This window comes from Salvelinus alpinus, chromosome 21 (assembly GCF_045679555.1).
Source record: "Salvelinus alpinus chromosome 21, SLU_Salpinus.1, whole genome shotgun sequence".
NCBI lineage: Eukaryota > Metazoa > Chordata > Actinopteri > Salmoniformes > Salmonidae > Salvelinus > Salvelinus alpinus.
In genome coordinates, this window is record NC_092106.1 from 28,781,911 (window position 1) to 28,808,395 (window position 26,485).

The 26,485-nt window shown below is 45.1% G+C and overlaps 1 protein-coding gene across 13 annotated transcripts in view; it reads left to right on the plus strand.

Annotated features, from left to right (window-relative positions):
• LOC139548194 (RNA-binding protein Musashi homolog 2-like) overlaps positions 1-26,485 on the plus strand; it is a 456,658-nt gene that overhangs the window by 156,799 nt on the left and 273,374 nt on the right. The gene's annotated exons all lie outside the window — the stretch shown is intronic.

The window sequence follows — 26,485 nt, forward strand, 5'->3', positions numbered from 1 at the left end:
AGGGATGAAAGAGGGATGTAGTCTCATCTCCAGGGGTTACTGAGGGATGAAAGAGGGATGTAGTCTCATCTCCAGGGGTTACTGAGGGATGAAAGAGGGATGTAGACTCCTCATCTCCAGGGGTTATTTAGGGATGAAAGAGGGATGTAGTCTCATCTCCAGGGGTTATTGAGGGATGAAAGAGTGATGTAGACTCCTCATCTCCAGGGGTTACTGAGGGATGAAAGAGGGATGTAGACTCATCTCCAGGGGTTATTGAGGGATGAAAGAGTGATGTAGACTCCTCATCTCCAGGGGTTACTGAGGGATGAAAGAGTGATGTAGACTCCTCATCTCCAGGGGTTACTGAGGGATGAAAGAGTGATGTAGACTCCTCATCTCCAGGGGTTACTGAGGGATGAAAGAGTGATGTAGACTCCTCATCTCCAGGGGTTATTGAGGGATGAAAGAGTGATGTAGACTCCTCATCTCCAGGGGTTACTGAGGGATGAAAGAGGGATGTAGACTCCTCATCTCCAGGGGTTACTGAGGGATGAAACCCCTCTGTGTAATCACAGTGAAGCTGAAGCTGTACTGATTGGATCCTTGTTCTTCTTCTACAGATTAATAGAAGGCAGAGGGCACAGACCAAAGACAACGTCCTCACACGCCTTACACTGCCCAGGAAGGATTTGAAATGAATATATATTCAATTGGGCATTTTCATTTTTTGTCATAATAGTAATGATTTCTTTCAACTACATTTATTTGTGGGATTGTGTTGATTCTGTCTCTTGGAGGTGACAATGTCTTTGCTTCATCTACCTCACAGTCCCACAGTGTATCACCTTCCCTCCTTACCCGTACCTCGCTTAACCTAACCTGTTCGCAGCTTTAATGAAGGCTTCTAGCCTACCTCACAGCCCCATAGTGGAGGCCTCGCAGCCTTTGTACTTAACCTGTTCACCACCTCCTCCACTGGGCCACATGCCAGCCTGACAACAGTTTGTTGTTTAGTCCAGGGCCTCCTACAGAACCATGCTGTGAATACCATTGTGGATTTGCCTCTAATACAAGGTTAATATGTCTTATGTGACTGGTTCCCAGCACCAAGGAACTGCTGCTTTGTTAGCTGCTAGCTCCTCTATCAGTTTACTGTGTAAATGATGTGTAAAGCAGAGTTGTTTCTTACCCTACTGACTCCTCCTCCGCTCTGTTCCACTGTGCGGTTGCAGGGCTGCTCTGTGGTTTTAATCCTTGTGAAATCACCGATGATTACGGCTTGAGAGAGAGAGAGAGAGAGAGAGAGAGAGAGAGAGAGAGAGAGAGAGAGAGAGAGAGAGAGAGAGAGAGAGAGAGAGAGAGAGAGAGAGAGAGAGAGAGAGAGAGAGAGGGAGAGAGAGAGAGAGAGAGAGAGAGAGAGAGAGAGAGAGAGAGAGAGAGAGAGAGAGAGAGAGAGAGAGAGAGAGAGAGAGAGAGAGATGATTTCATATTCTCTGTGACCTTTGCTTGCTGTGCATATTGGTAGTGTTTCCTGCAGTCAAGGGGGAAGATTTTTTAAAAGCCCACTTGGAAATAGGAAGTTATACTGCTGCCTCTTGGCGATGTTTTCTATTCTAATTCAGGTCCTTTTTCTTGCCTGCGAGTGTGGTTCAGCCTATAGAGCTTCTCGGAGTCTATGTGCCATTCAGAGGGTGGGCACTCCAACTCAATTGTATCCCAGCTCTTAGGGGCAATGTCCTCCTAAATGCCAAACCCTAAGAGTCTATCTATGGGTAGTGCATATGTGGCTCTGGTCAACGGTAGTGCACTATAAAGGGAATAGGGGGTTCCATGATTTTCATCAGATAATTCGCCTTTCAATTAAATAGCCCTGACTAATGGCTTTCTCCTGAACGTCCCTGAGCTCTGAGGTTATTTATCGGGTGAGGGGGCTGGTCTGCAGGTATTATGGATGTCATCAGGTTTGGGTCCCTCATGGTTTGTTATCAGCAATGATGAAATTCACCAAATAGTCAAATTCACCACCTATCCACAAAAGTAATGCACTCTTGTTATTTGATATACTAACGCATAGATCCCCTGGTCAGTGGGTTTCATGGTCCCACAGTCCTCACTATATTGTTTGGCATCCATGTAAGGCTTTAGCCCAGTAAATCCTTCTAGAACATTTCCCCTAGGGTAAGACGGGATTGCCTCAGAACTAAGTCATTGGGTCATTGGTATAAAGCACCTGTAGGCCCTCTGTTCTACTCAAAGACCCAAGCTGTTTAAAGAAGATTGAGTGTGATTGAGTGTAATTGAATAGATTGCTGGCACCCGCTCACTTGACTGAATCTCATATAGATAGCAGGTGACAATCTTTGGTGATTGATGGGGAATGTGGAGTGAAGGAAGAGGTGGGGGTGTAGGGATTGGGAATAAGGAGGTCGGCTGTTTGAAGCACACAAGGTAAAGCATTCTCTGTTCTGAGATTGCCCACATTTTGAAGATTTTGTCAAAGGGATCTGCCAGAGTTTTGGATGAGCTCAACTTATCCGGCTTCCGCAGTGAGTCTCTTCCTGTCAGATAGCATTGGCTGGAATCGTCTGTCTCACAGCTCCCTGAAGGAGAGAACAGATTACGATCGGCTCAGGCATGAAGTGTGCCAATTAAATGAGACGAGGCTCTATTAGGATTTAAAGAAACGGGGTTCTTCCTCAGAATGGAACGCGGCCATGGCATTTCCTCCTATCCACCAACACCACACCAAGCCCTGCCGAGACGGGCCCGGACTCCTAATAACCTTCCACTCGGGGGCCTATACCTGTGATCTTCAACCAGGGGAAGGAAGCTTCAAGACATCCAGGCTGAAATAAGCCTTCCCTGCCAAGGCTGCTCTGAACACCCGCAACGCCTGGGACATTGTCTTTCTCTGCTGCTGGGAGCCGGCGGCAAGGAACTGCAGGTGGCTGGTTGTCTAGTGAAGCTGCAGAGAACCATTCAGTAAACACTGGCTTGAGTGACGGGCTCCATCTCAGGCTCCACTCGACCTCCAAAGTTGAGGCGAAACATGATTATGGTGTCGTATTTCAAGCTATGAGCAGTGACCTTAAGAGTTGAGCATTCTGTTTCTCTCCTATGGTTGTGTATTTTACAGTTAGGATCGGACTACGACTGTACAGAGATACCTGTGGTCGCCTCGAGTGGAGTAGCTAAGTAAAAATCTATATTTGAATGCTCAGCGTGAAAACAGACAAGACAAAAGGGAAAAGATGAAATGAAAATCATCACACTAGGTTTCTTAAGACTAACACCCCCACCTCCCCTCAACATACACACAATCTGATTGTACAACCGCAACAGCATGAATAGTACACACTGGCAGCCTGTGACAGCTCATTTAAAAAAAAAGAAAAACCACGTCTCCCATTGGGATAACTGCCACCCACTCAAAACACTTTGAAAACACACCGTAAATGGCCTTGTTTTTTTCCCTTCTCCCCTCCTTCCCTCCCTACATCCCTCCCTGCTAGGTAGGGCTTGTTTTTGTCTGTAGCTTGATGCAAAGGCTTAATGAAGCCTCAAAGGTATTGAACATCATATACAATTACTGTGCTTACACAGCGGACAAAGAGTGTATAACACACACTTACTCACCCGGTGCAGCGCAGTGTGATGCTTCTACAGAGCCCCAGCATTGGAACAGCTCCAGCACAGTCACGACTGACGTGTCAGACTAAGAGACAAGATGAATATTTGGAGGAGAAGTTCACTATGAAACACTCACTGTCAACACCTCTTTAGCCGGGTATAAGTAATGTTAACAACAACAGTGCTGGTCTGTTTTAATATTTCATCATCTGGATTGGAGGACTGTGTGTGTAGCAGTGACAGAAGGCTAGTCCAAAGTCATAAAGATGCGTTATTAAAGGTTTTGTGTCGTTTCAGCCAGTAGTTTTGAAAGTTGCACTCACTAAAAAAAGTGTCCCCAAAAATTGTGCCCAATTGTGTGCAAATTCTTCCATTTCGTATGACATGATATGTTCTGCAAAAAACATAATAATAAATAAATAAAAAATTTCCTGCAATTCGTATGATATGCTCCGAATTCCAATTCATACAATATGTTACGAAATAAATTTGCTAGTGCTTATTATACCGTTCAATCTCTAAGGAACGAGAATGTGCGAACTGGTCCATTGCTGTCCCTCACTGAATCTTGTCTCATCTCTGCTTTCCATTCTTGATATACCCAGAGACTGTCATCCATAAATAGTTTGAGTCAGTGTAATTGAGATACTGTGGATAGAGAGATTGCTGCATAGATTTAATTATGACATACTGCAGATGTATACAGGCTGCTAGATATATAGTAGATTAGACAACTTGGAAGCACAAGCGCACACACACGTACTGTCTTTGGTCTGCAGCTCCTGTACGTGCTGTATGTAAATGTATTTTGGTGAGCTCTCCTCTTAGTTGCTGTTCTCCCCATAGGAGTCAAGTGCATGAGGAAAGGGGTGAAGGACTCGCAGACTGGTGCACTAATTAACTGAAATGCCAACACATTACCTGGGTTTTAATGAACTTTCAAAACCAGAGCCCACTCCAAGGGGTGCCACTGCCGGGCAAAACAGTGCTGACACAGTGCTGGCCGTCAGAGTGGAGCTTTAAGGTGCAGCATACACAATGGGGAACGAACACTCAGGCTCCTACTCCCGCTGCTCTGAGGAGAATCTTCCTGGGGTGGAGTGTAGAAGAGAAGCAAGGGCAACTACGACAACCGTTGGCCCTCTGTGTTATGTCTGGGTCTGGGAACAAAGTGATGTAGTGAACACAGGATTAACACGACCAGGTGGGGCTCTGACTGGCCACAATGCCACGTCATTGTCACACACACAGCCAATCCACATCAGCCTCTGTGTTAATGCACATTCATAGGTAAACAATAAAATGCCAGGAAATGTAAAGGCCAGTTATTTCTGTTGCTACACCAATTAATGCAACAAAGACTTTGTATTGACATCAAATTACATCACACACGTGTTCTTTTTTGGAAACGTATAATAGCAACTGTAGAGCAAATACTACTGTGTATCGAATGAAGATTTTTCACCCCTCTTTAAATGGACATTTGTACATAAACAAGGTAAAACAGAAATGTAATTAGCTGCCTCTATCCCCTTCTGCTATGTAATGAAAGGAGTGTGATAGAACACAGAATTCTACTTGCTCAGGCTATCCACCTCTGTTCAGTTATGAGCCAAGGAGCAGGCTTCTCCACCTCAGTACTGGCTCTGCCCCCAGATACACCCCATTTAGACTTGATATGAAGAGATATCCACTGTCTATTAATACCACCATTATTTACAGAAGATTATCTTTGCTCTTTAAAAAGGAGGATGTGGCCCTCCTGTTATCATAGAGGTTCAGAATAAATATCACTTTCTGTATGTTCTCTCATTGTTTTCTCTTTTTGTTTTCTTATTGTTTCCCATTCTGCCATCTTGTAATTAACAATACAAAAGTATACTGATGCTACAGCGCCTCAGAATGTCACCCTTATTTTCAGTCATTCTTCCATCTTGTAATTAACAATACAAAACGATACTGATGCTACAGCGCCTCAGAATGTCACCCTGATTTGTCATGCTATTGCCTTTTAAATCCAGAAACATAAAAGACAGATTGCAAGTTTACACAACAGGATTCTCGTGTTGATCAACCTGTCTCTCTGGTGTTCCTCGGGAAACAAACCTCAATGAAAGAGTGAATAATTAAACGGGAGGATGAAAAAGGAGTAGAAGAAAAAATGCCTGACAAGCTTTCTAATTTCCCCCAACAGCAGGTGGTTGTCATCCATCTGAGAGTAGTTACAGACAGCTGGCGATACTCCACTCCAAAGAGAGAGAGTGTGTGTGTGTGTGTGTGTGTGTGTGTGTGTGTGTGTGTGTTGGGAGAACAGGTTGGCAGGAGTGCTGGTGGTCTCTGCACAGTGTCACTCTCTCACCCCCCTAATGATCACACATTGCTGCTCTGCCCTCTGAGGTTGGCACTGCCCACAGGTGTTTGACCTTTGACCCTCAGCCTGATGGCTATCACTCAGAAGCCCCTGGCTTAGTGGAGTACCTCTGCCTGCCTGACAGTTATAAAAGATGACTGCTCAGAACAGAATGAAGATCACTCGGGCTTTTGTAATCCTTTGTAATCCTCTGTCGTCTCTGCCTTATGGCAAAGTGTGTTGTCTTAACTCGGATACAGCGACTGAGGGACTAGCGTAAAGTCTGAGAAACACCACCTGTTACAATGGGAAAAGTGTGACCTAGATATAAAGGCAGGTTAACTGTAAACATTATGGACATGCAGTAAGACTACCTACATTGAGACTAAATAAATAAAGATAAATTGCCCCTGCATCTCCTCCTCTCTAGACCTTTCATGTCTTTTAGGCCCATGACTGTCTTCCTCTATGTCCACCCTATGGAACGACAGAGCTCTGTAGACAAACCAGCACCAGTCCATCGTTCTGTGTACATGTGTCTGTGGGGTAAAAACAACATTGACACTAAGAGTGTCTGAACAGCGACTAAATTATTCGCAGCAGCTGAGAACAAAGCAAAAGGCCCTTTCATTCCCCTCAACTCCCAACCTCTCCCCTCTCCCCCAACCTCTCCCCTCACCTCTCCCCCCAACCTCTTCCCTCACCTCTCCCCCCAACCTCTTCCCTCACCTCTCCCCCCAACCTCTTCCCTCACCCCCAACCTCTCCCCTCACCTCTCCCCCCAACCTCTTCCCTCACCCCCCACCTCTCCCCTCACCCGCCACCTCTCCCCTCACCCGCCACCTCTCCCCTCACCCGCCACCTCTCCCCTCACCCCCCACCTCTCCCCTCACCCCCCACCTCTCCCCTCACCCCCCACCTCTCCCCTCACCCGCCACCTCTCCCCTCACCCGCCACCTCTCCCCTCACCCGCCACCTCTCCCCTCACCCCCCAACCTCTCCCCTCACCCCCCAGCCTAGGAGGCAGGGGGACCCCTTAAGAAGACGCACACAGACAGGGGGACCCCTTAAGAAGACGCACACAGACAGGGGGAACCCTTTAGAAGATGCACACAGGCAGGGGGAACCCTTTAGCAGACGTGCACAGGCAGGGGTAACCCTTTAGAAGACGCACACAGGCAGGGGGAACCCTTTAGAAGATGCACATGGTCTTCAGGCTGGTCAATAGACTGGCTCACAAATCCTATCTTGAATAATTACAGTAATGAAACGATGATAGAGGGCTGGAACGATGGGCTCATCACTTCTTTTCAACTTCTTGCAACTTTGCCCTCTACTCCATTTGTAGTATCTTACAAAAATGTTTTTAAGCTGAAATTATTTTCCTAAAACATCCCTCGGGCAGGCCACCTTGGAAACAGCCATTGCCCTGCTCTTCTCAACCCTCGCTCTCTTTTTGTCTGTTTGGGCCTCTCTAGCCAGAATAGTTTGTGTTCTCTTGGGACTGGTTTAGCCAAGAAGATCTGTATGACTGGAACTTATCACCACCACCACATCCCCCATTATCATTTGAATGGATTCTACTAAAAGGCCCTAATGCATTTAGCTCTGTAACCACTGCACAGCTCATTTTGTTTTACAAGTTCTCTGATAATCACAAGCCGCTAGTAATTATCCTATTGAGTGAGCCCCCACTCTTTTCCTTGTGCGTGTGTGTAACCTTTGTGTGCATAGCATGTGCATGAGCATATCCAATTGTGTGTGTGCTTGTGTTCTACACAATGTTATGCTCCAAGGCCAGTGTGGAGCAAATTGTTTCTCTAATTTGCCAAATGCTTTGAATCTCCTCATCCTCCTGCTGTTGGGAAATGGCTCTTTAATAATAAGGGCCAATTAGGTTAAAAAAGCTTTGCTACTTCCCCTGATGTGGCTAAAGCTTCATGTTTTCTCCCATTTATACCAAACTGGTATTTCCCTTTGTAAATATTTTTTTTTTCCCTCACAGTTTTCAGTCCAAGTCCAAGATACGTATGCAGTTCTCCAGTTGGAGCTTAAACCTTACTAAACAGATTTCACTTTGGTTGTGTAGCACAAGAGATGCCTTTCTCCCCTCACGTTTTGTCTCTTGTGGTGTGCAATGTGCATCATCCTGTTTAACAGAGTGTATGAGGAGGTCAATTGGGGAGTTTTTTTCTTGGCCAGGAATGTGACTTTGGCCCATGTTGTTTGTGAGCTGTGTTAAATGAGGCTGAGAGAAAGAGAGAGCAGGGCCTGGTGCTCACACCATGTTGTTTGTGAGCTGTGTTAAATGAGGCTGAGCGAGAGAGAGAGCAGGGCCTGGTGCTCACACCATGGTGTTTGTGAGCTGTGTTAAATGAGGCTGAGAGAAAGAGAGCAGGGCCTGGTGCTCACACCATGTTGTTTGTGAGCTGTATTAAATGAGGCTGAGAGAGAGAGAGAGAGCAGGGCCTGGTGCTCACACCATGGTGTTTGTGAGCTGTGTTAAATGAGGCTGAGAGAGAGAGAGAGAGAGAGAGAGCAGGGCCTGGTGCTCACATCAGGCTGGTCACTAGAAGCACGTAGATTTCAGACATTTGAAAAGGTCCTCAGGACATCGATATAGGCTGTACTCAGCGCTCGCTAAAAAATATATAAAAAGCTATGCCACAGCAGTGGGCTCGAACTCATAACGCTCAGAGCCAGAACACGCTGCTTAGACCAGGGGTTCCCAAACTTTCTTCCTCGGGCCCCCCTTCCAGCATTGGGGAACATACCGGGTCCCCCCTGCGCGTGCACTTGCGCCAGGTCTATTTATATGCGCCCAAGCACTGTTGATGACACAAACTGTTCACACCCCTCTTGTTGGTGGAGATAATTTTGCAGGTTTAAAGCTTATTTCCTGCAATTCTACACATTTTGTCATGGGGTGCAAAGAACATTTTGCAGTTTTAAAGCACATTTTCTTGCAATTTTATACATTTTGCGACATCTAATATGTATTCATGTGATATTTGAGTGACATAAAAATTACAGTATCTATGTGCTGAAAAACTAAATAAAACATTAGCAGACATGGCCTTGTTGATCTGGACATTTCTGACAAGTTATAAATAGCTCTTTAACTTCTCTAGGGTAGGGGGCAGCATTCGGAATTTTGGATGAAAAACATGCAAAAATTAAACTGCCAGCTACTCATCCCCAGAATAAAAGATATGCATATTATTAGTAGATTTGGATAGAAAACACTCTGAAGTTTCTAAAACTGTTTGAATCATGCCTGTGAGTATAACAGAACCTATTTAGCAGGCGAAACCCCGAGGACAAACCATTCAGATATTTATTTTTTTGAGGTCACTCTCTTTTCAATGAGATTTCATTGGGAAACCAGATTTCTAAGGGACATGCTTGCAGTTCCTACCACTTCCACTGGATGTCAACAGTCTTGAGAAATTGGTTGAGGTTATTCCTTTGTGTAATGAAGAAGTACGGCCATCTTGAACGAGAGTCTCTCGACGTGTCCTGTTTGTTAGAGGCGCGAGACCAGAAAGCATGCTACAGTTGGTTTAACTCCTGTATTGAACACAGATCATCCAGTCTTAAATTTTATCGATTATTAACGTTAAAAAATACCTAAAGTTGTATTACAAAAGTAGTTTGACATTTTTTGGCAAAGTTTACAGGTAACCTTTGAGATATTTTGTAGTGATGTTTGAGCAAGTTGGAACCGTTGTTTTTCTGGATCAAACGCGCCATATAAATGGACATTTTGGATATATATCGACGGAATTAATCGAACAAAAGGACTATTTGTGATGTATATGGGACCTATTGGAGTGCCAACAACAGAAGCTCGTCAAAGGTAAGGCATGAATTATATTTTTATTTCTGCGTTTTGTGTCGCGCCTGCAGGGTTGAAATATGCTTATCTCTCTTTGTTTACAATGGTGCTATCCTCAGATAATAGCATTGTTTGCTTTCGCCGAAAAGCCTATTTGAATTCTGACATGTTGGCTGGATTCACAACCAGTGTAGCTTTAACTTGGTAACTTTCATGTGTGATTTAATGAAAGTTTGATTTTTATAGTAATTTTTATAGTAATTCATTTGAATTTGGCGCTCTGCATTTTCTCTGGCTTTTTGCCAAGTGAGACAGTAGCGTCCCGTCTAAACTCAGATTTTTGGATATAAATATGAACTTTACCGAACAAAACATACATGTATTGTGTAACATGAAGTCCTATGAGTGTCATCTGATGAAGATTATCAAAGGTTAGTGATTAATTTAATCTCTATTTCTGCTTTTTGTTACTCCTCTCTTTGGCTGGAAAAATGGCTTTTTTTCTGTGACTTGGCTCATACCTAACATAATCGTTTGGTGTGCTTTCGTCGTAAAACCTTTTTGAAATCGGACACTTTGGCTGGATTTACAACAAGTGTATCTTTAAAATGGTGTAAAATACTTGTATGTTTGAGGAATTAAAATTATGGGATTTCTGTTGTTTTGAATTTGGTGCCCTGCAGTTTCACTGGCTGTTGACGAGGTGGGACGCTACCGTCCCACATACCCTAGAGAAGTTAAGGTATCCAATGACTGACATGACAAGAGGAACTGATAATACACTACCCGATTTCAAAATTGTACCTTGTGCATTCTACTATTACAACTTTCAAGAGTAAGTACAAAAAAAGGGGTTTTCTTTATTTTTACTATTTTCTACATTGTAGAATAATAGTGAAGACATCAAAACTATGAGATAACACACATGGAATCCTGTAGTAACCAAAAAAGTGTTAAACAAATCAAAATATATTTTATATTTGAGATTCTTCAAAGTAGCCACCCTTTGCCTTGATGACAGCTTTGCACACTCATTGCATTCTCTCAACCAGCTTCACCTGGAATGCTTTTCCAACAGTCTTGAGGGCTTGTTGGCTACTTTTCCTTTACTCTGTGGTCCAAATCATCCCAAACGATCTCAATTGGGTTAAGGTCGCCATGCTGGTTAAGTGTACCTTGAATTTTAAATAAATAACACCTCCTCTATGCTTCACGGTTGGAACCACACACGGAGACCATCCGTTCACCTGCTCTGTGTCTCACAAAGACACGGCAGTTGGAATCAAAAATCTCAAATTTGGACTCATCAGACCAAAGGACAGATTTACACCGGCCCAAGCAAGTCTCTTCTTCTTATTGGTGTCCTTTAGTAGTGGTTTCTTTGCAGCAGTTCGACCATGAAGGCCTGATTCCTGCGGTCTAAGGCCCTGCATCTCAGTGCTTGAGGCGTCACTACAGACACCCTGGTTTGATTTCAGGCTGTATCATAACCGGCCGTGATTGGGAGTCCCATAGGGCGGCACACAATTGGCCCAGCGTCTTCCGTGTTTGGCCCACTGTTTCCCGGTAGGGCGTCATTGTAAATAAAAATTTGTTCTTAACTGACTTGCCTAGTTAAATAAAGGTTCAATATTTATTTTTTTATATAAACAGTTGTTGCCTTCTCACCAACCTGCTTGGCTATTGTCCTGTAGCCCATCCCAGCCTTGTACAGGTCTACAATTTATCCCTGATGTCCTTACACAGCTCTCTGGTCTTGGCCATTGTGGAGAGCTTGGAGTCTGTTTGATTGAGTGTGTGGACAGGTGTCTTTTATACAGGTAACGAGTTCAAACAGGTGCAGTTAATACAGGTAATGAGTGGAGAACAGGAGGGCTTCTTAAAGAAAAACTAACAGGTCTGTGAGAGCCGGAATTCTTACTGGTTGGTAGGTGATCAAATACTTATGTCATGCAATAAAATGCAAATTAATTACTTAAAAATCATACAATGTGATTTTCTGGATTTTTGTTTTAGATTCCGTCTCTCACAGTTGAAGTGTACCTATGATAAAAATGACAGACCTCTACATGCTTTGTAAGTAGGAAAACCTGCAAAATCGGCAGTGTATCAAATACTTGTTCTCCCCACTGTATAAATAAATGAAGGCCTGATTCACGCAGTCTCCTCTGAACAGTTGATGTTGAGATGTGTCTGTTACTTGAACTCTGTGAATAATTTATTTGGGCTGCAATTGCTGAGGCTCGTAACTCTAATGAACTTATCCTCTGCAGCAGAGGTAACTCTGGGTCTTCCTTTCCTGTGGCAGTCCTCATGAGAGCCAGTTTCATCAGAGCGCTTGATGTTTTTTGCGACTGCACTTGAATACATGTTCAAAGTTCTTGAAATGTTCTGTATTGACTGACCATGTCTTAAAGTAATGATGGACTGTCATTTCTCTTTGCATATAAAATACATTTTGATTTGTTTAACACTTTTTTTGGTTAGTTTGAGTTACTTAAACTTTGAGTTTTTTCTGTTTTAACCCTGTAACCACGTGGATTGAACCCTTTAACCACGTGGATTGAACCCTGTAACCACGTGGAATTAATGGGTCAAAAATCGAATTGAAACTATGAGATCAAGTTGGCTCAGATGCCTGTGTGTGAGTCAGTCTGGATCTGTGTGTGAGTCAGTCTGGATCTGTGTGTGAGACAGTCTGGATCTGTGTGTGTGCTGACATGCCCACCTAGGTCTCAGGAATGACACACTCCATTTGTTGTGGCGTTGGAGCGACTGTGCCAGAGCCTCCTGTTCTGATGTGGCTGAGTGAGGCACCAGAGACACGCCAGAGAAGCATGCGTGTGCCCTGGCACACACACACACACACACACACACACACACACACACACACACACACACACACACACACACACACACACACACACACACACACACACACACACACACAAACAAACACTGATGGCACACCGCTGGACCTGTGTTTGTGTCCAGCTTGGGCTGCTAACTCACACAGACACAAGGATACACACGCTCACATTAAGGTCTGTTCATGAGCCATGGGAAATTCCTTTGCACAGGCTTATCTTTGATTTATGTGGCTTGTTTCAAAGGTTGTGAACATATTGTTCTTGAATGTTAGTGGAAGTCATTTTAAATGTTGATGCTCATCGTTTAACTGTAGCTTGCTCAAGTGTGTGCTTGCCTGGTTTAGATGTATCCCTGTCAAAATGAAACAAAATAAGAATGCGTCACGACAAGGAATTTTAATAGGTACAAAATAATGTCAAGGACAAAAGAAACAAAGCAATGCTCTGCTTGCTGCAAATGGAGATGATGACGGTATTCCCATTTTTCCAGTCAGAGAGAGTAAGAGTAAGAGTGCAGGACTGCTGAGCTGAGCAGCTCACTAAGCCTGAATGTGACCTTTCATAAAGACACACACTGCATATACATGTACCGCCTTGCATAGATCTCATTTCAAGCCTCTTTTATATTCTAATTTATTAACAATTTATGGGCACCCAGGGAATAATTTTGAGACAGTGTTTTTGACGAGGCAGAGGCTCTCTCCCAGACAGTCAGCACTTGAAGCATTAAACACAATGCCCTGTGTTACAGTGGGTCTGTTTGAGCGTGTGTTTTCCTGAGAGAGCTAGGGATGTGTTTCTGCCTCTGTGTCCACAGCTGTCTCTGAGAGAGGAAGGCCTTGGCAGACACTGTGTGTGTTTGTGTGTGTGTGTTGCAGTGCTTTCTTCCTCCCCATCACACCTGATTCCCTTTGACAAAGACCCTAATGGTTGAATATTTTTGTGTCTGCTCAAAGCAAGCGAAGACTAAATCCTGACTCCCCATCTGCCGCAGCTGTTCTCTCCCCCAGTTTCTGACAGATTCACTTGGAAGTGTTTTAATTTGACGTCAGCATTTGGAGACCTTCTTCAAAACAAATGATTCCAAATGATGACAGAAAAGCTCCAGAGAGCTTTGGCTGTTCCCCTGTGGGGAGACGATGGCCATGTTAACCTCTTTGGAGAGCAAGAGAGGGAGAGAGAGGCAGCCGAGATTGAGCATCACTGCCTCGAGTCCATCTCACCTTGCAGTGTGAGCCAGCTGAGGGATTTGAATTGGAAAGGAGAAGAGAGGAGACTCAGATGGTCTTTGTGTTGGAAGGCTGAGGACTGAATCAGAGACATTTCTAAGGCTTGGTGTTATACCTCCTCTCTGACCTTCAGTCTCACCACTTTCCTCTCCTCCATTGTTGAAGTGATACTCGCTTTTTTCCAACAAGTTCAGAGTGAGTGTGGTTGCTCTCCCAGGAGTTAATATCCATTCACACTATCAGAATGCTTCATTACGCACCTTGACCTCACTGGCATTTCACTGCTGCCTGGATATTAAGCCCACATGGAGCTGCAGAAGTGCCTCTGAAAAACCTTCTGGGAGACCTGAAAGGCAGGGAGAGTGGGAAAGAGAAAAAGAAAGAGAGAAAGGACGATTGGGAGAGAGTGAGGGGAGAAGGTTTTATTTGGGAGAGGAGGGAATTGTTTCACTTCACACCCACAAACCTCCCACGGATAGTAGGGTGCACCACTTTGTAATTACTGTGGCTGAGGCTCTGAGGTTTCCATTTTGTTATTTAGGTATATGCTGGAAGTGAAGTACTGTAGCATCCCAAGGCTGTATGGTCCTGCTATTAATGAAGGGCGTTTATTGATGTGAATTAAATTACACATTTTTCCAGACAGACTTTTGTTTGTGTGCATGTGTGTGTAATAACTATCCTCCATAAAACAAACACGCTTTGGATTTTCCTTTTGATGATCCTCTCTTGAAATGGACAGTGATCATTGCACTGACAGGGATTGGACATCTGCGCCTGTATTTTGGCTGGCGCATGATGTGCTACTCTGAAGAGGGGGTTGATCCAGCACCCATTAATCCACTCCGGAGCCACTGAATCCTGAAACTGTATTTGTGGCAAAAGTACAGAGATGAACTGAACTGGTTCATATTGCTCAGCTATGTCCTCTCCCCATAGTACGGAGACCTCATCCTGGATGATCCATGTTTGTGCTGCTACAGGGGCAATTTTGGCTAGATTCCAAACTGAAAACGTGCCATCCTCCCTTTGCTCTGCCCTTGATGACTTACCTCTCTGGGAAATTTCACTTAGCCTATGAGAGTGTTGTGTCCAGCTATCACTGTTAGCCTTAGAGCAGGAGAAGCCAACTAGATTCAGCCACGGGACAATTGTTGTACACTGCAAATTGACCACAACTAAGCCCAAAAAGTAATTTCATTACATTGAGAAACCATCACATACAGTACCAATCAAAATTTTGGACACACCTACTCATTCAAGGATTTTCTTTATTTGTACTATTTTCTACATTGTAGAATATTAGTGAAGACATCAGAACTATGAAATAACCAAAAAAGTGTTAAACAAATGAAAATATATTCTTCAAAGTAGCCATCCTTTGCCTTGATGACAGCTTTGCACAATCTTGGCATTCTCTCAAAAAAAGCTTCACCTAGAATGCTTTTCCAGCAGTCTTAAAGGAGTTCCCACATGCTGAGCACTTGTTAGCTGCTTTTCCTTCACGATGCAGTCCAACTCATCCCAAACCATCTGAATTGGATTGAGGTTGGGTGATTGTGGAGGCCAGGTCATCTGATGCAGCACTCCATCGCTCTCTTTGGTCAAATAGCCCTTACACAGCCTAGAGGTGTGTTTTGGGTCATTGTCATGTTGAAAAACAGGACAATGTATGTCTCTTTTGTTATTCATGGTAATACTTGGGAACAGATTTCCTCAATTAATCTTATGACAAAAAACTTAAATGACCAAAAACGTATATTCCGACACCTGGCATAGAGTGTACTATCCATCCACTATTGTCAGATCCACCAGGATGAGCCCTTAAGGTCAGGGGTTAAGGGGATACGTTGTTCTGATTGGAATCTGGAATCCAGGCCCTGACTCTGCGTTGACCTGTTGTCATTGTCCTGTCATAATGACCAAACAACAGTCCAATCAGACGGTAAGCAGAGAGAGGAAGTGTTTGTTATAATGATTTCCTACCACTCAGTTTGACCTCTGACCTATGCTTCTCCTCCAGGCTCTTGTATGACGGTGGCTGCATCTGCTAATACTCTGCCTAACCCTAAAAATAAACACCTTGCTAAAGTAGAGCTGGAGGCTAGAGGTCATTTAGAGTGTTGGAAGTGGCAGGACATTTTGAAGTGAATGGTCAGAAAATGCCTCTGGTGTAACCAACCACAAGGACTGTCATACCCTTGCTACTTTTCTCAGAAGAAGACAACCAATGAGGAGAAAGTGAGAAAAAAGATGTGTTAGTCCAGCAGCATACCCCTGGGATAGATAGAGGAGCCTGTTCCTCTGTGACCGTAGCAACGGTTCACGCTGCTGGATTTGTCACACAACGCCTCTCCCCCTCTCTTTACCCCCCCTCCACTCAGACGCTGAGCTTCCACTCTCCCCTCTGGCTTGTGATCATTTTTAACATTCATCGACAAACGGCTAACGCTGAGAGAGCGGGAGTCAGGGCAAATGTAAAAGTTGTGCCAAGAATCCATTAGTGTTCCACAATGAACAGAGGAGACAAAGATTCCTTCATTTCACTGGGCCTTAATTCAATCAGTCATCTGCTGTCTGTGACTTCGGTTTGTGTTCAAAGAAACTCGATTAAAGTCATTGTGAATGATCCGATTGTTACGTATCTGCTGGTGTTTACTTTGGAAATGATTGGAAACACGATGGCAACATAGCTCTCGTTCTGACTGCTCATAGAACACTTGAGCACTCGTAGGAAAGAGAGAGGAGAGCTTTGTGACTTGTGACTCTTTCACTGATTTTAGACCTGTCATAAGCTGTGTTCTAGTTTGAGCTCTTTCAATGACTCCAGAATTGTCATATAATGTTCTGCTCTTCTTTAACTGACTGCACTCTGCTGCTCCGGAGCCTAACTGAGACACTCACACATCTGGAGACGCAAAAAATTGTTGTTTTTAACCTTGCCCCCCCCTCTTTCTTCCTCCTCTCGCCTCTTCTCTCCTGACCCTACTCTCCTCACCCTCCTTCCCCCTTTGAAGGAGAAGACCAGTTATTTACTGAGGCTGGCTCTGTGCTCTGCTCTGGCTGGGCCCAAAATAGAGGCACAGTAATCACAATTACACAGCCAGGGTGGAGGGTTGAAGTGTCATTTAGCAAGATAATCAAAAGTCATCTCTCTCTCCTCTCTCCTCTCTACCCTTCTCTCTCTCAGCTCTGCTTTTCTCAGACTTGGCAATGTTTCAAGACGCCTTTTTTTCAGAGGCCATACAGCATACAGTGGCAGGGTTAAAGGCAGAGAAAAAGGTTGGAAAGTCAAATATCTGAGATTTGACTTTTGACCTTGTGTGAGGTGAAAGATGGCAAGAACAAGTTGAATGTAACTTTCAGAATATAATTTCTCAGTAATTCCCCTCTGCATTTCCCTGCGCTGTTTGGTCTGAGCCCGATGCTATGAATCGCTCACACAACCTCCCAGGAGATGTTCAGTCAGAGCTGGAGCTGCATGGAGCTGTAATATTTCAAAGTGCCTTGATTAAAACACTAACCACCATTTAATTCCTCAGGATATCAAATTTCCTTTTTGTATTAATGCTCTCTTGTTAGGTTTTCTTAGAGAACTAATCAGGCTAAATGAGTAGAGTGCCCCAGTCTGCAGATTGACATTGCTGTCAGTCCTCCCCAAGCTGCCTGTGATGGATGCACTTTGATTCACTTCCTGCACTGAGGAGACAGGAAGAGGCGGGCAGATGCCACTCTGAGTGGCAGCTCGTGTTGCTCCGCTGCTATTTCCCCGGGTGAAGCATGTCATCGGGACTGAAGTGGAGGAGAGGATTGGGAGAGCCTGCATCAGTCACAGCCAGGCTCCAGATGTACCCAGCCTCCTGGGAACAACTCTTGGGCTTACAGGTGATCCGTGATGGAAAATGGCTCTTGACATGAGGATACATCCTGTACCTAGGTGTTTTAATAGAATTTGGAGAAGAAAAACAAGTATTTTTGTTGACGTCTTTTTTTAAAGCAAGGTTTTACTGAGGTACTAAGGATCATAGCTCTCTCTTGTTAGTAAGCTCTATCATTTTTTTTTTTTTATCTCAGAAGCATAAAAATGGAAACAAGCAAACCAATAATTGCATGGAAAGCTGAAAAGGAATCGACTCGAGGGAAACTAAATGTAATCACAGATGCTGAAATTCTGATAGACTGACTTAATTTAATTTCTATAGCCTCTTACTCCAGGGTCACATCAATTTACAGAGCGTTAACTCAGTTAAAACACGATAATAAAGATGCAGAAAAGAATCCAACTGCACATTAAGAGAGCACTGGGATCCAGGCTAAATGGGTTTGGGAGGAGCATCACTGGGATCCAGGCTAAATGGGTTTGGGAGAAGCAGCACTGGGAAGCAGGCTAAACGGGTTTGGGAGGAGCAGCACTGGGATCCAGGCTAAACGGGGTTGGAAGGAGCAGCACTGGGATCCAGGCTAAACGGGGTTGGGAGAAGCAGCACTGCGAAGCAGGCTAAATGGGTTTGGGAGGAGCAGCACTGGGATCCAGGCTAAACGGGGTTGGGAGGAGCAACACTGGGATCCAGGCTAAACGGGTTTGGGAGAAGCAGCACTGGGAAGCAGGCTAAACGGGTTTGGAAGGAGCAGCACTGGGATCCAGGCTAAACGGGGTTGGGAGGAGCAGCACTGGGATCCAGGCTAAACGGGGTTGGGAGAAGCAGCACTGGGAAGCAGGCTAAACAGGGTTGGGAGGAGCAGCACTGGGAAGCAGGCTAAACGGGGTTTGGGAGAAGCAGCACTGGGAAGCAGGCTAAACGGGTTTGGGAGGAGCAGCACTGGGATCCAGGCTAAACGGGGTTGGGAGGAGCAGCACTGGGATCCAGGCTAAACGGGGTTGGGAGAAGCAGCACTGGGAAGCAGGCTAAACAGGGTTGGGAGGAGCAGCACTGGGAAGCAGGCTAAACGGGGTTGGGAGGAGCAGCACTGGGAAGCAGGCTAAACGGGTTTGGGAGGAGCAGCACTGGGAAGCAGGCTAAACGGGGTTGTGGAGGAGCATCACTGGGAAGCAGGCTAAACGGGGTTGGGAGGAGCAGCACTGGGAAGCAGGCTAAACAGGGTTGGGAGGAGCAGCACTGGGAAGCAGGCAAAACAGGGTTGGGAGGAGCAGCACTGGGAAGCAGGCTAAACGGGGTTGTGGAGGAGCATCACTGGGAAGCAGGCTAAATGGGGTTGGGAGGAGCAGCACTGGGAAGCAGGCTAAATGGGTTTGGGAGGAGCAGCACTGGGAAGCAGGCTAAACAGGGTTGGGAGGAGCAGCACTGGGAAGCAGGCTAAACGGGGTTGTGGAGGAGCATCACTGGGAAGCAGGCTAAACGGGGTTGGGAGGAGCAGCACTGGGAAGCAGGCTAAACGGGGTTGTGGAGGAGCATCACTGGGAAGCAGGCTAAACGGGGTTGGGAGGAGCAGCACTGGGAAGCAGGCTAAACGGGGTTGTGGAGGAGCATCACTGGGAAGCAGGCTAAACGGGGTTGTGGAGGAGCATCACTGGGAAGCAGGCTAAACGGGGTTGTGGAGGAGCATCACTGGGAAGCAGGCTAAACGGGGTTGGGAGGAACAACTTCGCAAGGAGCCAAGCAATTTGGGTGTTTGTGTGTGTGTGTGTGTGTGTGTGTGTGTGTGTGTGTGTGTGTGTGTGTGTGTGTGTGTGTGTGTGTGTGTGTGTGTGTGTGTGTGTGTGTGTGTGTGTGTGTGTGTGTGTGTGTGTGTGTGTTCTATAACGTCATGTGGTCCATCCCTCTGCGCTGTATTCTGATCACATTCCCTTTAAACCTACCTGATTGACATTCACACTGTGTGAATAAATGGCTGCATTTAAGGATCTCGATAAGCGACATGAATTAGCATTGATTGAGAGCTTGATTTACTTAAGACACAGCTTGCTGGAAGGGAAGGGAAGGAGCCAAGTTGCAGTAGAAAATAGCACTGAAGGAAGACAGATTCCCTGAATATCTTAGCTGGCTTAACAGCCTGATAATGATGACTGGAATACATAAACCTGAACAGTACGAAAAAAGTATGAAAATGTATGCACACTAATGTACGTCGCTCTGGATAAGAGCGTCTGCTAAATGACTAAAATGTAAATGTAAAAAATGAACAGATTAAGTGTTGCTAATTTTATGTTGGTGCCTTAGGCCATTGACTTGGTCAATGATAACATTGCCCCTTGAGTCGGATTGACTTGCAAATATCTCCTCCGTGGACAACTGTATCCTTCAATAGTTATGTTTTAATCATCTCATAGTGTGTAAAGCCTACCTAGCAGCACATTTCACCTTTTAACAATAACATCTCTCTTACCTAAATCAGCCGTTGTCTATTTCATATGTTGTACAGTCCCAGTGTGTTAGTCTCAGCAGTGGTATTAAGGCTGTTTCCATGTACAGTACCAGTCAAAAGTTTGGACACACCTACTCATTCCAGGGTTTTTCTTTATTTTGGTCCACCACCAGACATTGTGCACCATTTACCCGCAGGACTTGTTGACTCAGTTCGGGCAGCGGAATGGGTCTTCCCCCCCCCCCCCCCCCCCACTCTCTGTCTGTCTTTTTACAAGCTCGTAATAAAGAAAAGCGCAGCTGCGTTTGCTTTTCATTTAGTGCAACAACTGTTTTATTTAAGCTCTGCGAGTACAGACAGAGCTGCTCCTGGCAAATAGTTCACTGGAGCGCTTCTATCCAATCCATCTGTAAATGAGTACTCCAGTGGCAGACGGGTGGGTGGGTTAGTGCTGGCGCTGGTCTCTACCGGTGGATGTGGTCAAACTGGCATATTTGTCTTTCACTATGTGTTCTGGCAGGGCACCTAAACAGCTGGCCCCTGTTGAACCTGACCATTATCACTGAGAGAGGAAGGAAACAGAGTATGTGGTTGGACAGTGGGCAGGAAGGGGAGGGATGTCTAGGCATCTTGTCTTCACTCATTGGATGAGTGATATGAGGCTCTCAGTTAGCCCTAGTTTCAATTCATTACAGGTTGGAGAGTTTGAGTTAGAGAGAGAATCAGGCTATCAAAGGTAGACTAGAGTTTTTCCTCTCCCCAAGATGTTGTAAAATGGTAATTTGCTTTTGTGACACAGAATAAGAAACAGTAGAATAAAACAGAAGACTGAACGCGGACTCTAAAATAAGGTCAAAGAGAATTCTCAATGGTTTGACAGACTGCCTTTGGATCTTTTGTTATCAAATGTTTGTTGCATTATATACTCATAACATGACCTTCATCAGGCCAACAGACCCAGACACACACCCATACACACTCACACACACCCCTATACACACTCACACTCACACACACCCCTACACACACTCACACACCCCTACACACACTCACACACCCCTACACACACTCACACACCCCTACACACACTCACACACACCCCTACACACACTCACACACCCCTACACACACTCACACACACCCCTACACACACTCACACACACCCCTACACACACTCACACACACCCCTACACACACACACACACACACACACACACACACACACACACACACACACACACCCCTACACACACACACACACACCCACACACACACACACACACACACCCCTACACACACACACACACACACACACACACACTCACACCCCTACAAACACCCACACACACCCCTACACACACTCACACAGTAGGAGAACAGGACATCTGCCGTGCATCAGGTTCATCCGACAGCTTCTCATCTAGCAACCCCTCCTCAAGTCCCCAAAAGCTCCTGCAGCCCTCGGTGACTCCCAGCCAGGACGCCAGTCAGTCACTTTTATATTTAGATTGGCCTGCCTATGTTGTAAATACCAGCGTTAGTGTTTACAAGCTCCTTCCATGCTCTTCTCATGGTCTCTGGTGGGCACCCCTCTGTTCAGAAGCCCTGCCTGTTGTTGTCACTCTCTCTATGACTGGTGACTGGCAGGGGCGGGCATGGTGGCGGGTGGAATAGGGGTAGACTGGGGGCTCTTCCAGTGTTGTCCTGCTGAGTGAGACCACCATGCCTGCTGGCACTCTGTGTCCCAGAAGTGAGACATCCACCTCCCTTCCTGCCACCCAACCTCACCCCACTCATCCAACCTCACCGCACCACGACCCTTCTAATCTTGACACCGTCTGGTCCCTCCTGGAGAAGGTTAGCCAGTGCCACCACAGCCCAGTGCTGATGTGACTCTGCCAGGCTGACGCATATATACCTTTCATAATATTTCCCCTAATGTTATTATCCTACCTCCTCTTTCACTCTCTATTGTTACTTCATTCCTTCCTCACTTTCAACAGTTAAATGAAACAAGTTTTGTTGTCATTATCTTCATCATTCTAATGTCATCCTTGAATAATATAGGATTGGAATTAGATGCAGAAGGCTTTCACTTATGTTCACCAAGATTGATTGGTTATGGGTCTGAATAAATAACTGCTATAGCCTACTGCCATCGTGAGTTCGCTCTTCTTTCAAACTACCTGTGAGTTTTATTGACTACGGTATTTAACAATCAGCAAAAGTATGGGTAAATGGATGGGTAAATTAGGTGCACATTCGGTCTTTATATTACTGTAGCATAGGCTGTGCTGCAGCAAATGTAGAGCAAAAACCAAGCCATGAGGTTGAAGGAATTGTCCGTAAAGCTCCGAGACAGGATTGTGTCGAGGCACAGATCTGGGGAAGGGTACCAAAAATGTTCTGCAGCATTGAAGGTCCCCAAGAACACAGTGGCCTCCATCATTCGTAAAATGAAAGAAGTTTGGAACCACCAAGGCTCTTCCTAAAACTGTCTGGCCGGCCGGCCAAACTGAGCAATCAGGGGAGAAGGGCTTTGGTCAGGGAGGTGACCAAGAACCCGATGGTTACTCTGACAGAGCTCCAGAGACCTGAAAATAGCTGTGCAGCGACGCTCTCCATCCAACCTGACAGAGCTTGAGAGGATCTGCAGCGAAGAATGGGAGAAACTCCCCAAATACAGGTGTACCAAACTTGTAGCGTCACGCACAAGAAGACTCAAGGCTGTAATCGCTAAGGTGCTTCAACAAAGTACAGAGGAAAGGGTTTGAATACTTATGTAAATGTAGTATTTCCGTTTTTTGTTTTAATTATATTTGCAAACATTTCTAAAAACAGTTTTTGCTTTGTCATTATGGGGTGCACTGTAAATGCATTGTGAACTACGCTCTATACTGAGATGGGCTGTCTGTCCCCACCCTGAGCGTTGATTCATCATGCAGAGGCCGTAGAAAAGCCCGATTTAGACATTCCATACAATTTAACAGTTCCATTTCACACCATGCTGTTCATATAAATAATTTATTACAATTTACCGGTTTCTTGCAGTTATTTATCCCGCAAAAGGGGAGTGGTTTTTGTCGGTAAATCTCACCGGGTAAATCTTACCGGGTTCCTGCCATTCAATTTTTAGCATACAGTATATACTGTAGGCTGCTGTCATTAGAAGGTCAGGGATAAACTAGGAAGGCCCTCACCAAGCACATTTATCTGGGGCAGGTCAGGCCACGGTGGTTTGTTGTCTTTGCTTGATGACAGATGAACAAAGGACTGCCAGAGGTGCAGAAAAGTGGGAGAGAATATGCGCATACTAATTAAGGTGTTCCCTATGTTACGATGCACACATTCATGTCCCGCTCCTCAGTGACACAGATAACACCAATCCCCCTAAGGTTCAGATAGGGACCTCTATTGTCTTTCCATTCATGTCCCGCTCCTCAGTGACACAGATAACACCAATCCCCCTAAGGTTCAGATAGGGACCTCTATTGTCTTTCCATTCATGTCCCGCTCCTCAGTGACACAGATAACACCAATCCCCCTAAGGTTCAGATAGGGACCTCTATTGTCTTTCCATTCATGTCCCGCTCCTCAGTGACACAGATAACACCAATCCCCCTAAGGTTCAGATAGGGACCTCTATTGTCTTTCCATTCATGTCCCGCTCCTCAGTGACACAGATAACACCAATCCCCCTAAGGTTCAGATAGGGACCTCTATTGTCTTTCCATTCATGTCCCGCTCCTCAGTGACACAGATAACACCAATCCCCCTAAGGTTCAGATAGGGACCTCTATTGTCTTTCCATTCATGTCCCGCTCCTCAGTGACACAGATAACACCAATCCCCCTAAGGTTCAGATAGGGACCTCTATTGTCTTTCCATTCATGTCCCGCTCCTCAGTGACACAGATAACACCAATCCCCCTAAGGTTCAGATAGGGACCTCTATTGTCTTTCCATTCATGTCCCGCTCCTCAGTGACACAGATAACACCAATCCCCCTAAGGTTCAGATAGGGACCTCTATTGTCTTTCCATTCATGTCCCGCTCCTCAGTGACACAGATAACACCAATCCCCCTAAGGTTCAGATAGGGACCTCTATTGTCTTTCCATTCATGTCCCGCTCCTCAGTGACACAGATAACACCAATCCTCCTAAGGTTCAGATAGGGACCTCTATTGTCTTTCCATTCATGTCCCGCTCCTCAGTGACACAGATAACACCAATCCCCCTAAGGTTCAGATAGGGACCTCTATTGTCTTTCCATTCATGTCCCGCTCCTCAGTGACACAGATAACACCAATCCCCCTAAGGTTCAGATAGGGACCTCTATTGTCTTTCCATTCATGTCCCGCTCCTCAGTGACACAGATAACACCAATCCCCCTAAGGTTCAGATAGGGACCTCTATTGTCTTTCCATTCATGTCCCGCTCCTCAGTGACACAGATAACACCAATCCCCCTAAGGTTCAGATAGGGACCTCTATTGTCTTTCCATTCATGTCCCGCTCCTCAGTGACACAGATAACACCAATCCCCCTAAGGTTCAGATAGGGACCTCTATTGTCTTTCCATTCATGTCCCGCTCCTCAGTGACACAGATAACACCAATCCCCCTAAGGTTCAGATAGGGACCTCTATTGTCTTTCCATTCATGTCCCGCTCCTCAGTGACACAGATAACACCAATCCCCCTAAGGTTCAGATAGGGACCTCTATTGTCTTTCCATTCATGTCCCGCTCCTCAGTGACACAGATAACACCAATCCCCCTAAGGTTCAGATAGGGACCTCTATTGTCTTTCCATTCATGTCCCGCTCCTCAGTGACACAGATAACACCAATCCCCCTAAGGTTCAGATAGGGACCTCTATTGTCTTTCCATTCATGTCCCGCTCCTCAGTGACACAGATAACACCAATCCCCCTAAGGTTCAGATAGGGACCTCTATTGTCTTTCCATTCATGTCCCGCTCCTCAGTGACACAGATAACACCAATCCCCCTAAGGTTCAGATAGGGACCTCTATTGTCTTTCCATTCATGTCCCGCTCCTCAGTGACACAGATAACACCAATCCCCCTAAGGTTCAGATAGGGACCTCTATTGTCTTTCCATTCATGTGAGTCCGTCTATTGAATGGCAAAGACAAGATGGACCATGTTTGAGCTTTGAGATAGCCAAGCACCGGATGAAAGGCTGACTTGGGTTTTTACATGCCCAACTCGTATCCCCCAATAACACGTTGCTATAACTCACATAGCTCCTTCAGGCTATTTCTAGCCCTGCTTGAACATTATGAATTCAAAACATGTTTGCCCTGAACTACAGTATTTCATATCAATTTTATATAATTTTGTATTTAAAAAATAATGTAAATATAAATCTTCCTGACATTAAATGGGCAACTTGAAATCCCTCCCACATTACCGGATTATGATGGATGGATAAAGGGAGTGAGTAAAAATCCCTCCCACATTACTGGATTATGATGGATGTATAAAGGGAGTGAGTAAAAATCCCTCCCACATTACTGGATTCTGATGGATGGATAAAGGGAGTGAGTAAAAATCCCTCCCACATTACTGGATTATGATGGATGGATAAAGGGAGTGAGTAAAAATCCCTCCCACATTACTGGATTATGATGGATGGATAAAGGGAGTGAGTAAAAATCCCTCCCACATTACTGGATTATGATGGATGGATAAAGGAGTGAGTAAAAATCCCTCCCACATTACTGGATTATGATGGATGGATAAAGGAGTGAGTAAAAATCCCTCCCACATTACTGGATTATGATGGATGGATAAAGGGAGTGAGTAAAAATCCCTCCCACATTACTGGATTATGATGGATGGATAAAGGGAGTGAGTAAAAATCCCTCCCACATTACTGGATTATGATGGATGGATAAAGGAGTGAGTAAAAATCCCTCCCACATTACTGGATTATGATGGATGGATAAAGGAGTGAGTAAAAATCCCTCCCACATTACTGGATTATGATGGATGGATAAAGGAGTGAGTAAAAATCCCTCCCACATTACTGGATTATGATGGATGGATAAAGGAGTGAGTAAAAATCCCTCCCACATTACTGGATAATGATGGATGGATAAAGGAGTGAGTAAAAATCCCTCCCACATTTATCACCTCTTGGAGCTAGCTCAATACATTTGATTTTGTGGTCATGTTTTTTACCAAAGTGTTTCAGCTCTAATTCCCCTCTCCTCTCTCCAGCGGTAGTTGAGTTTAATG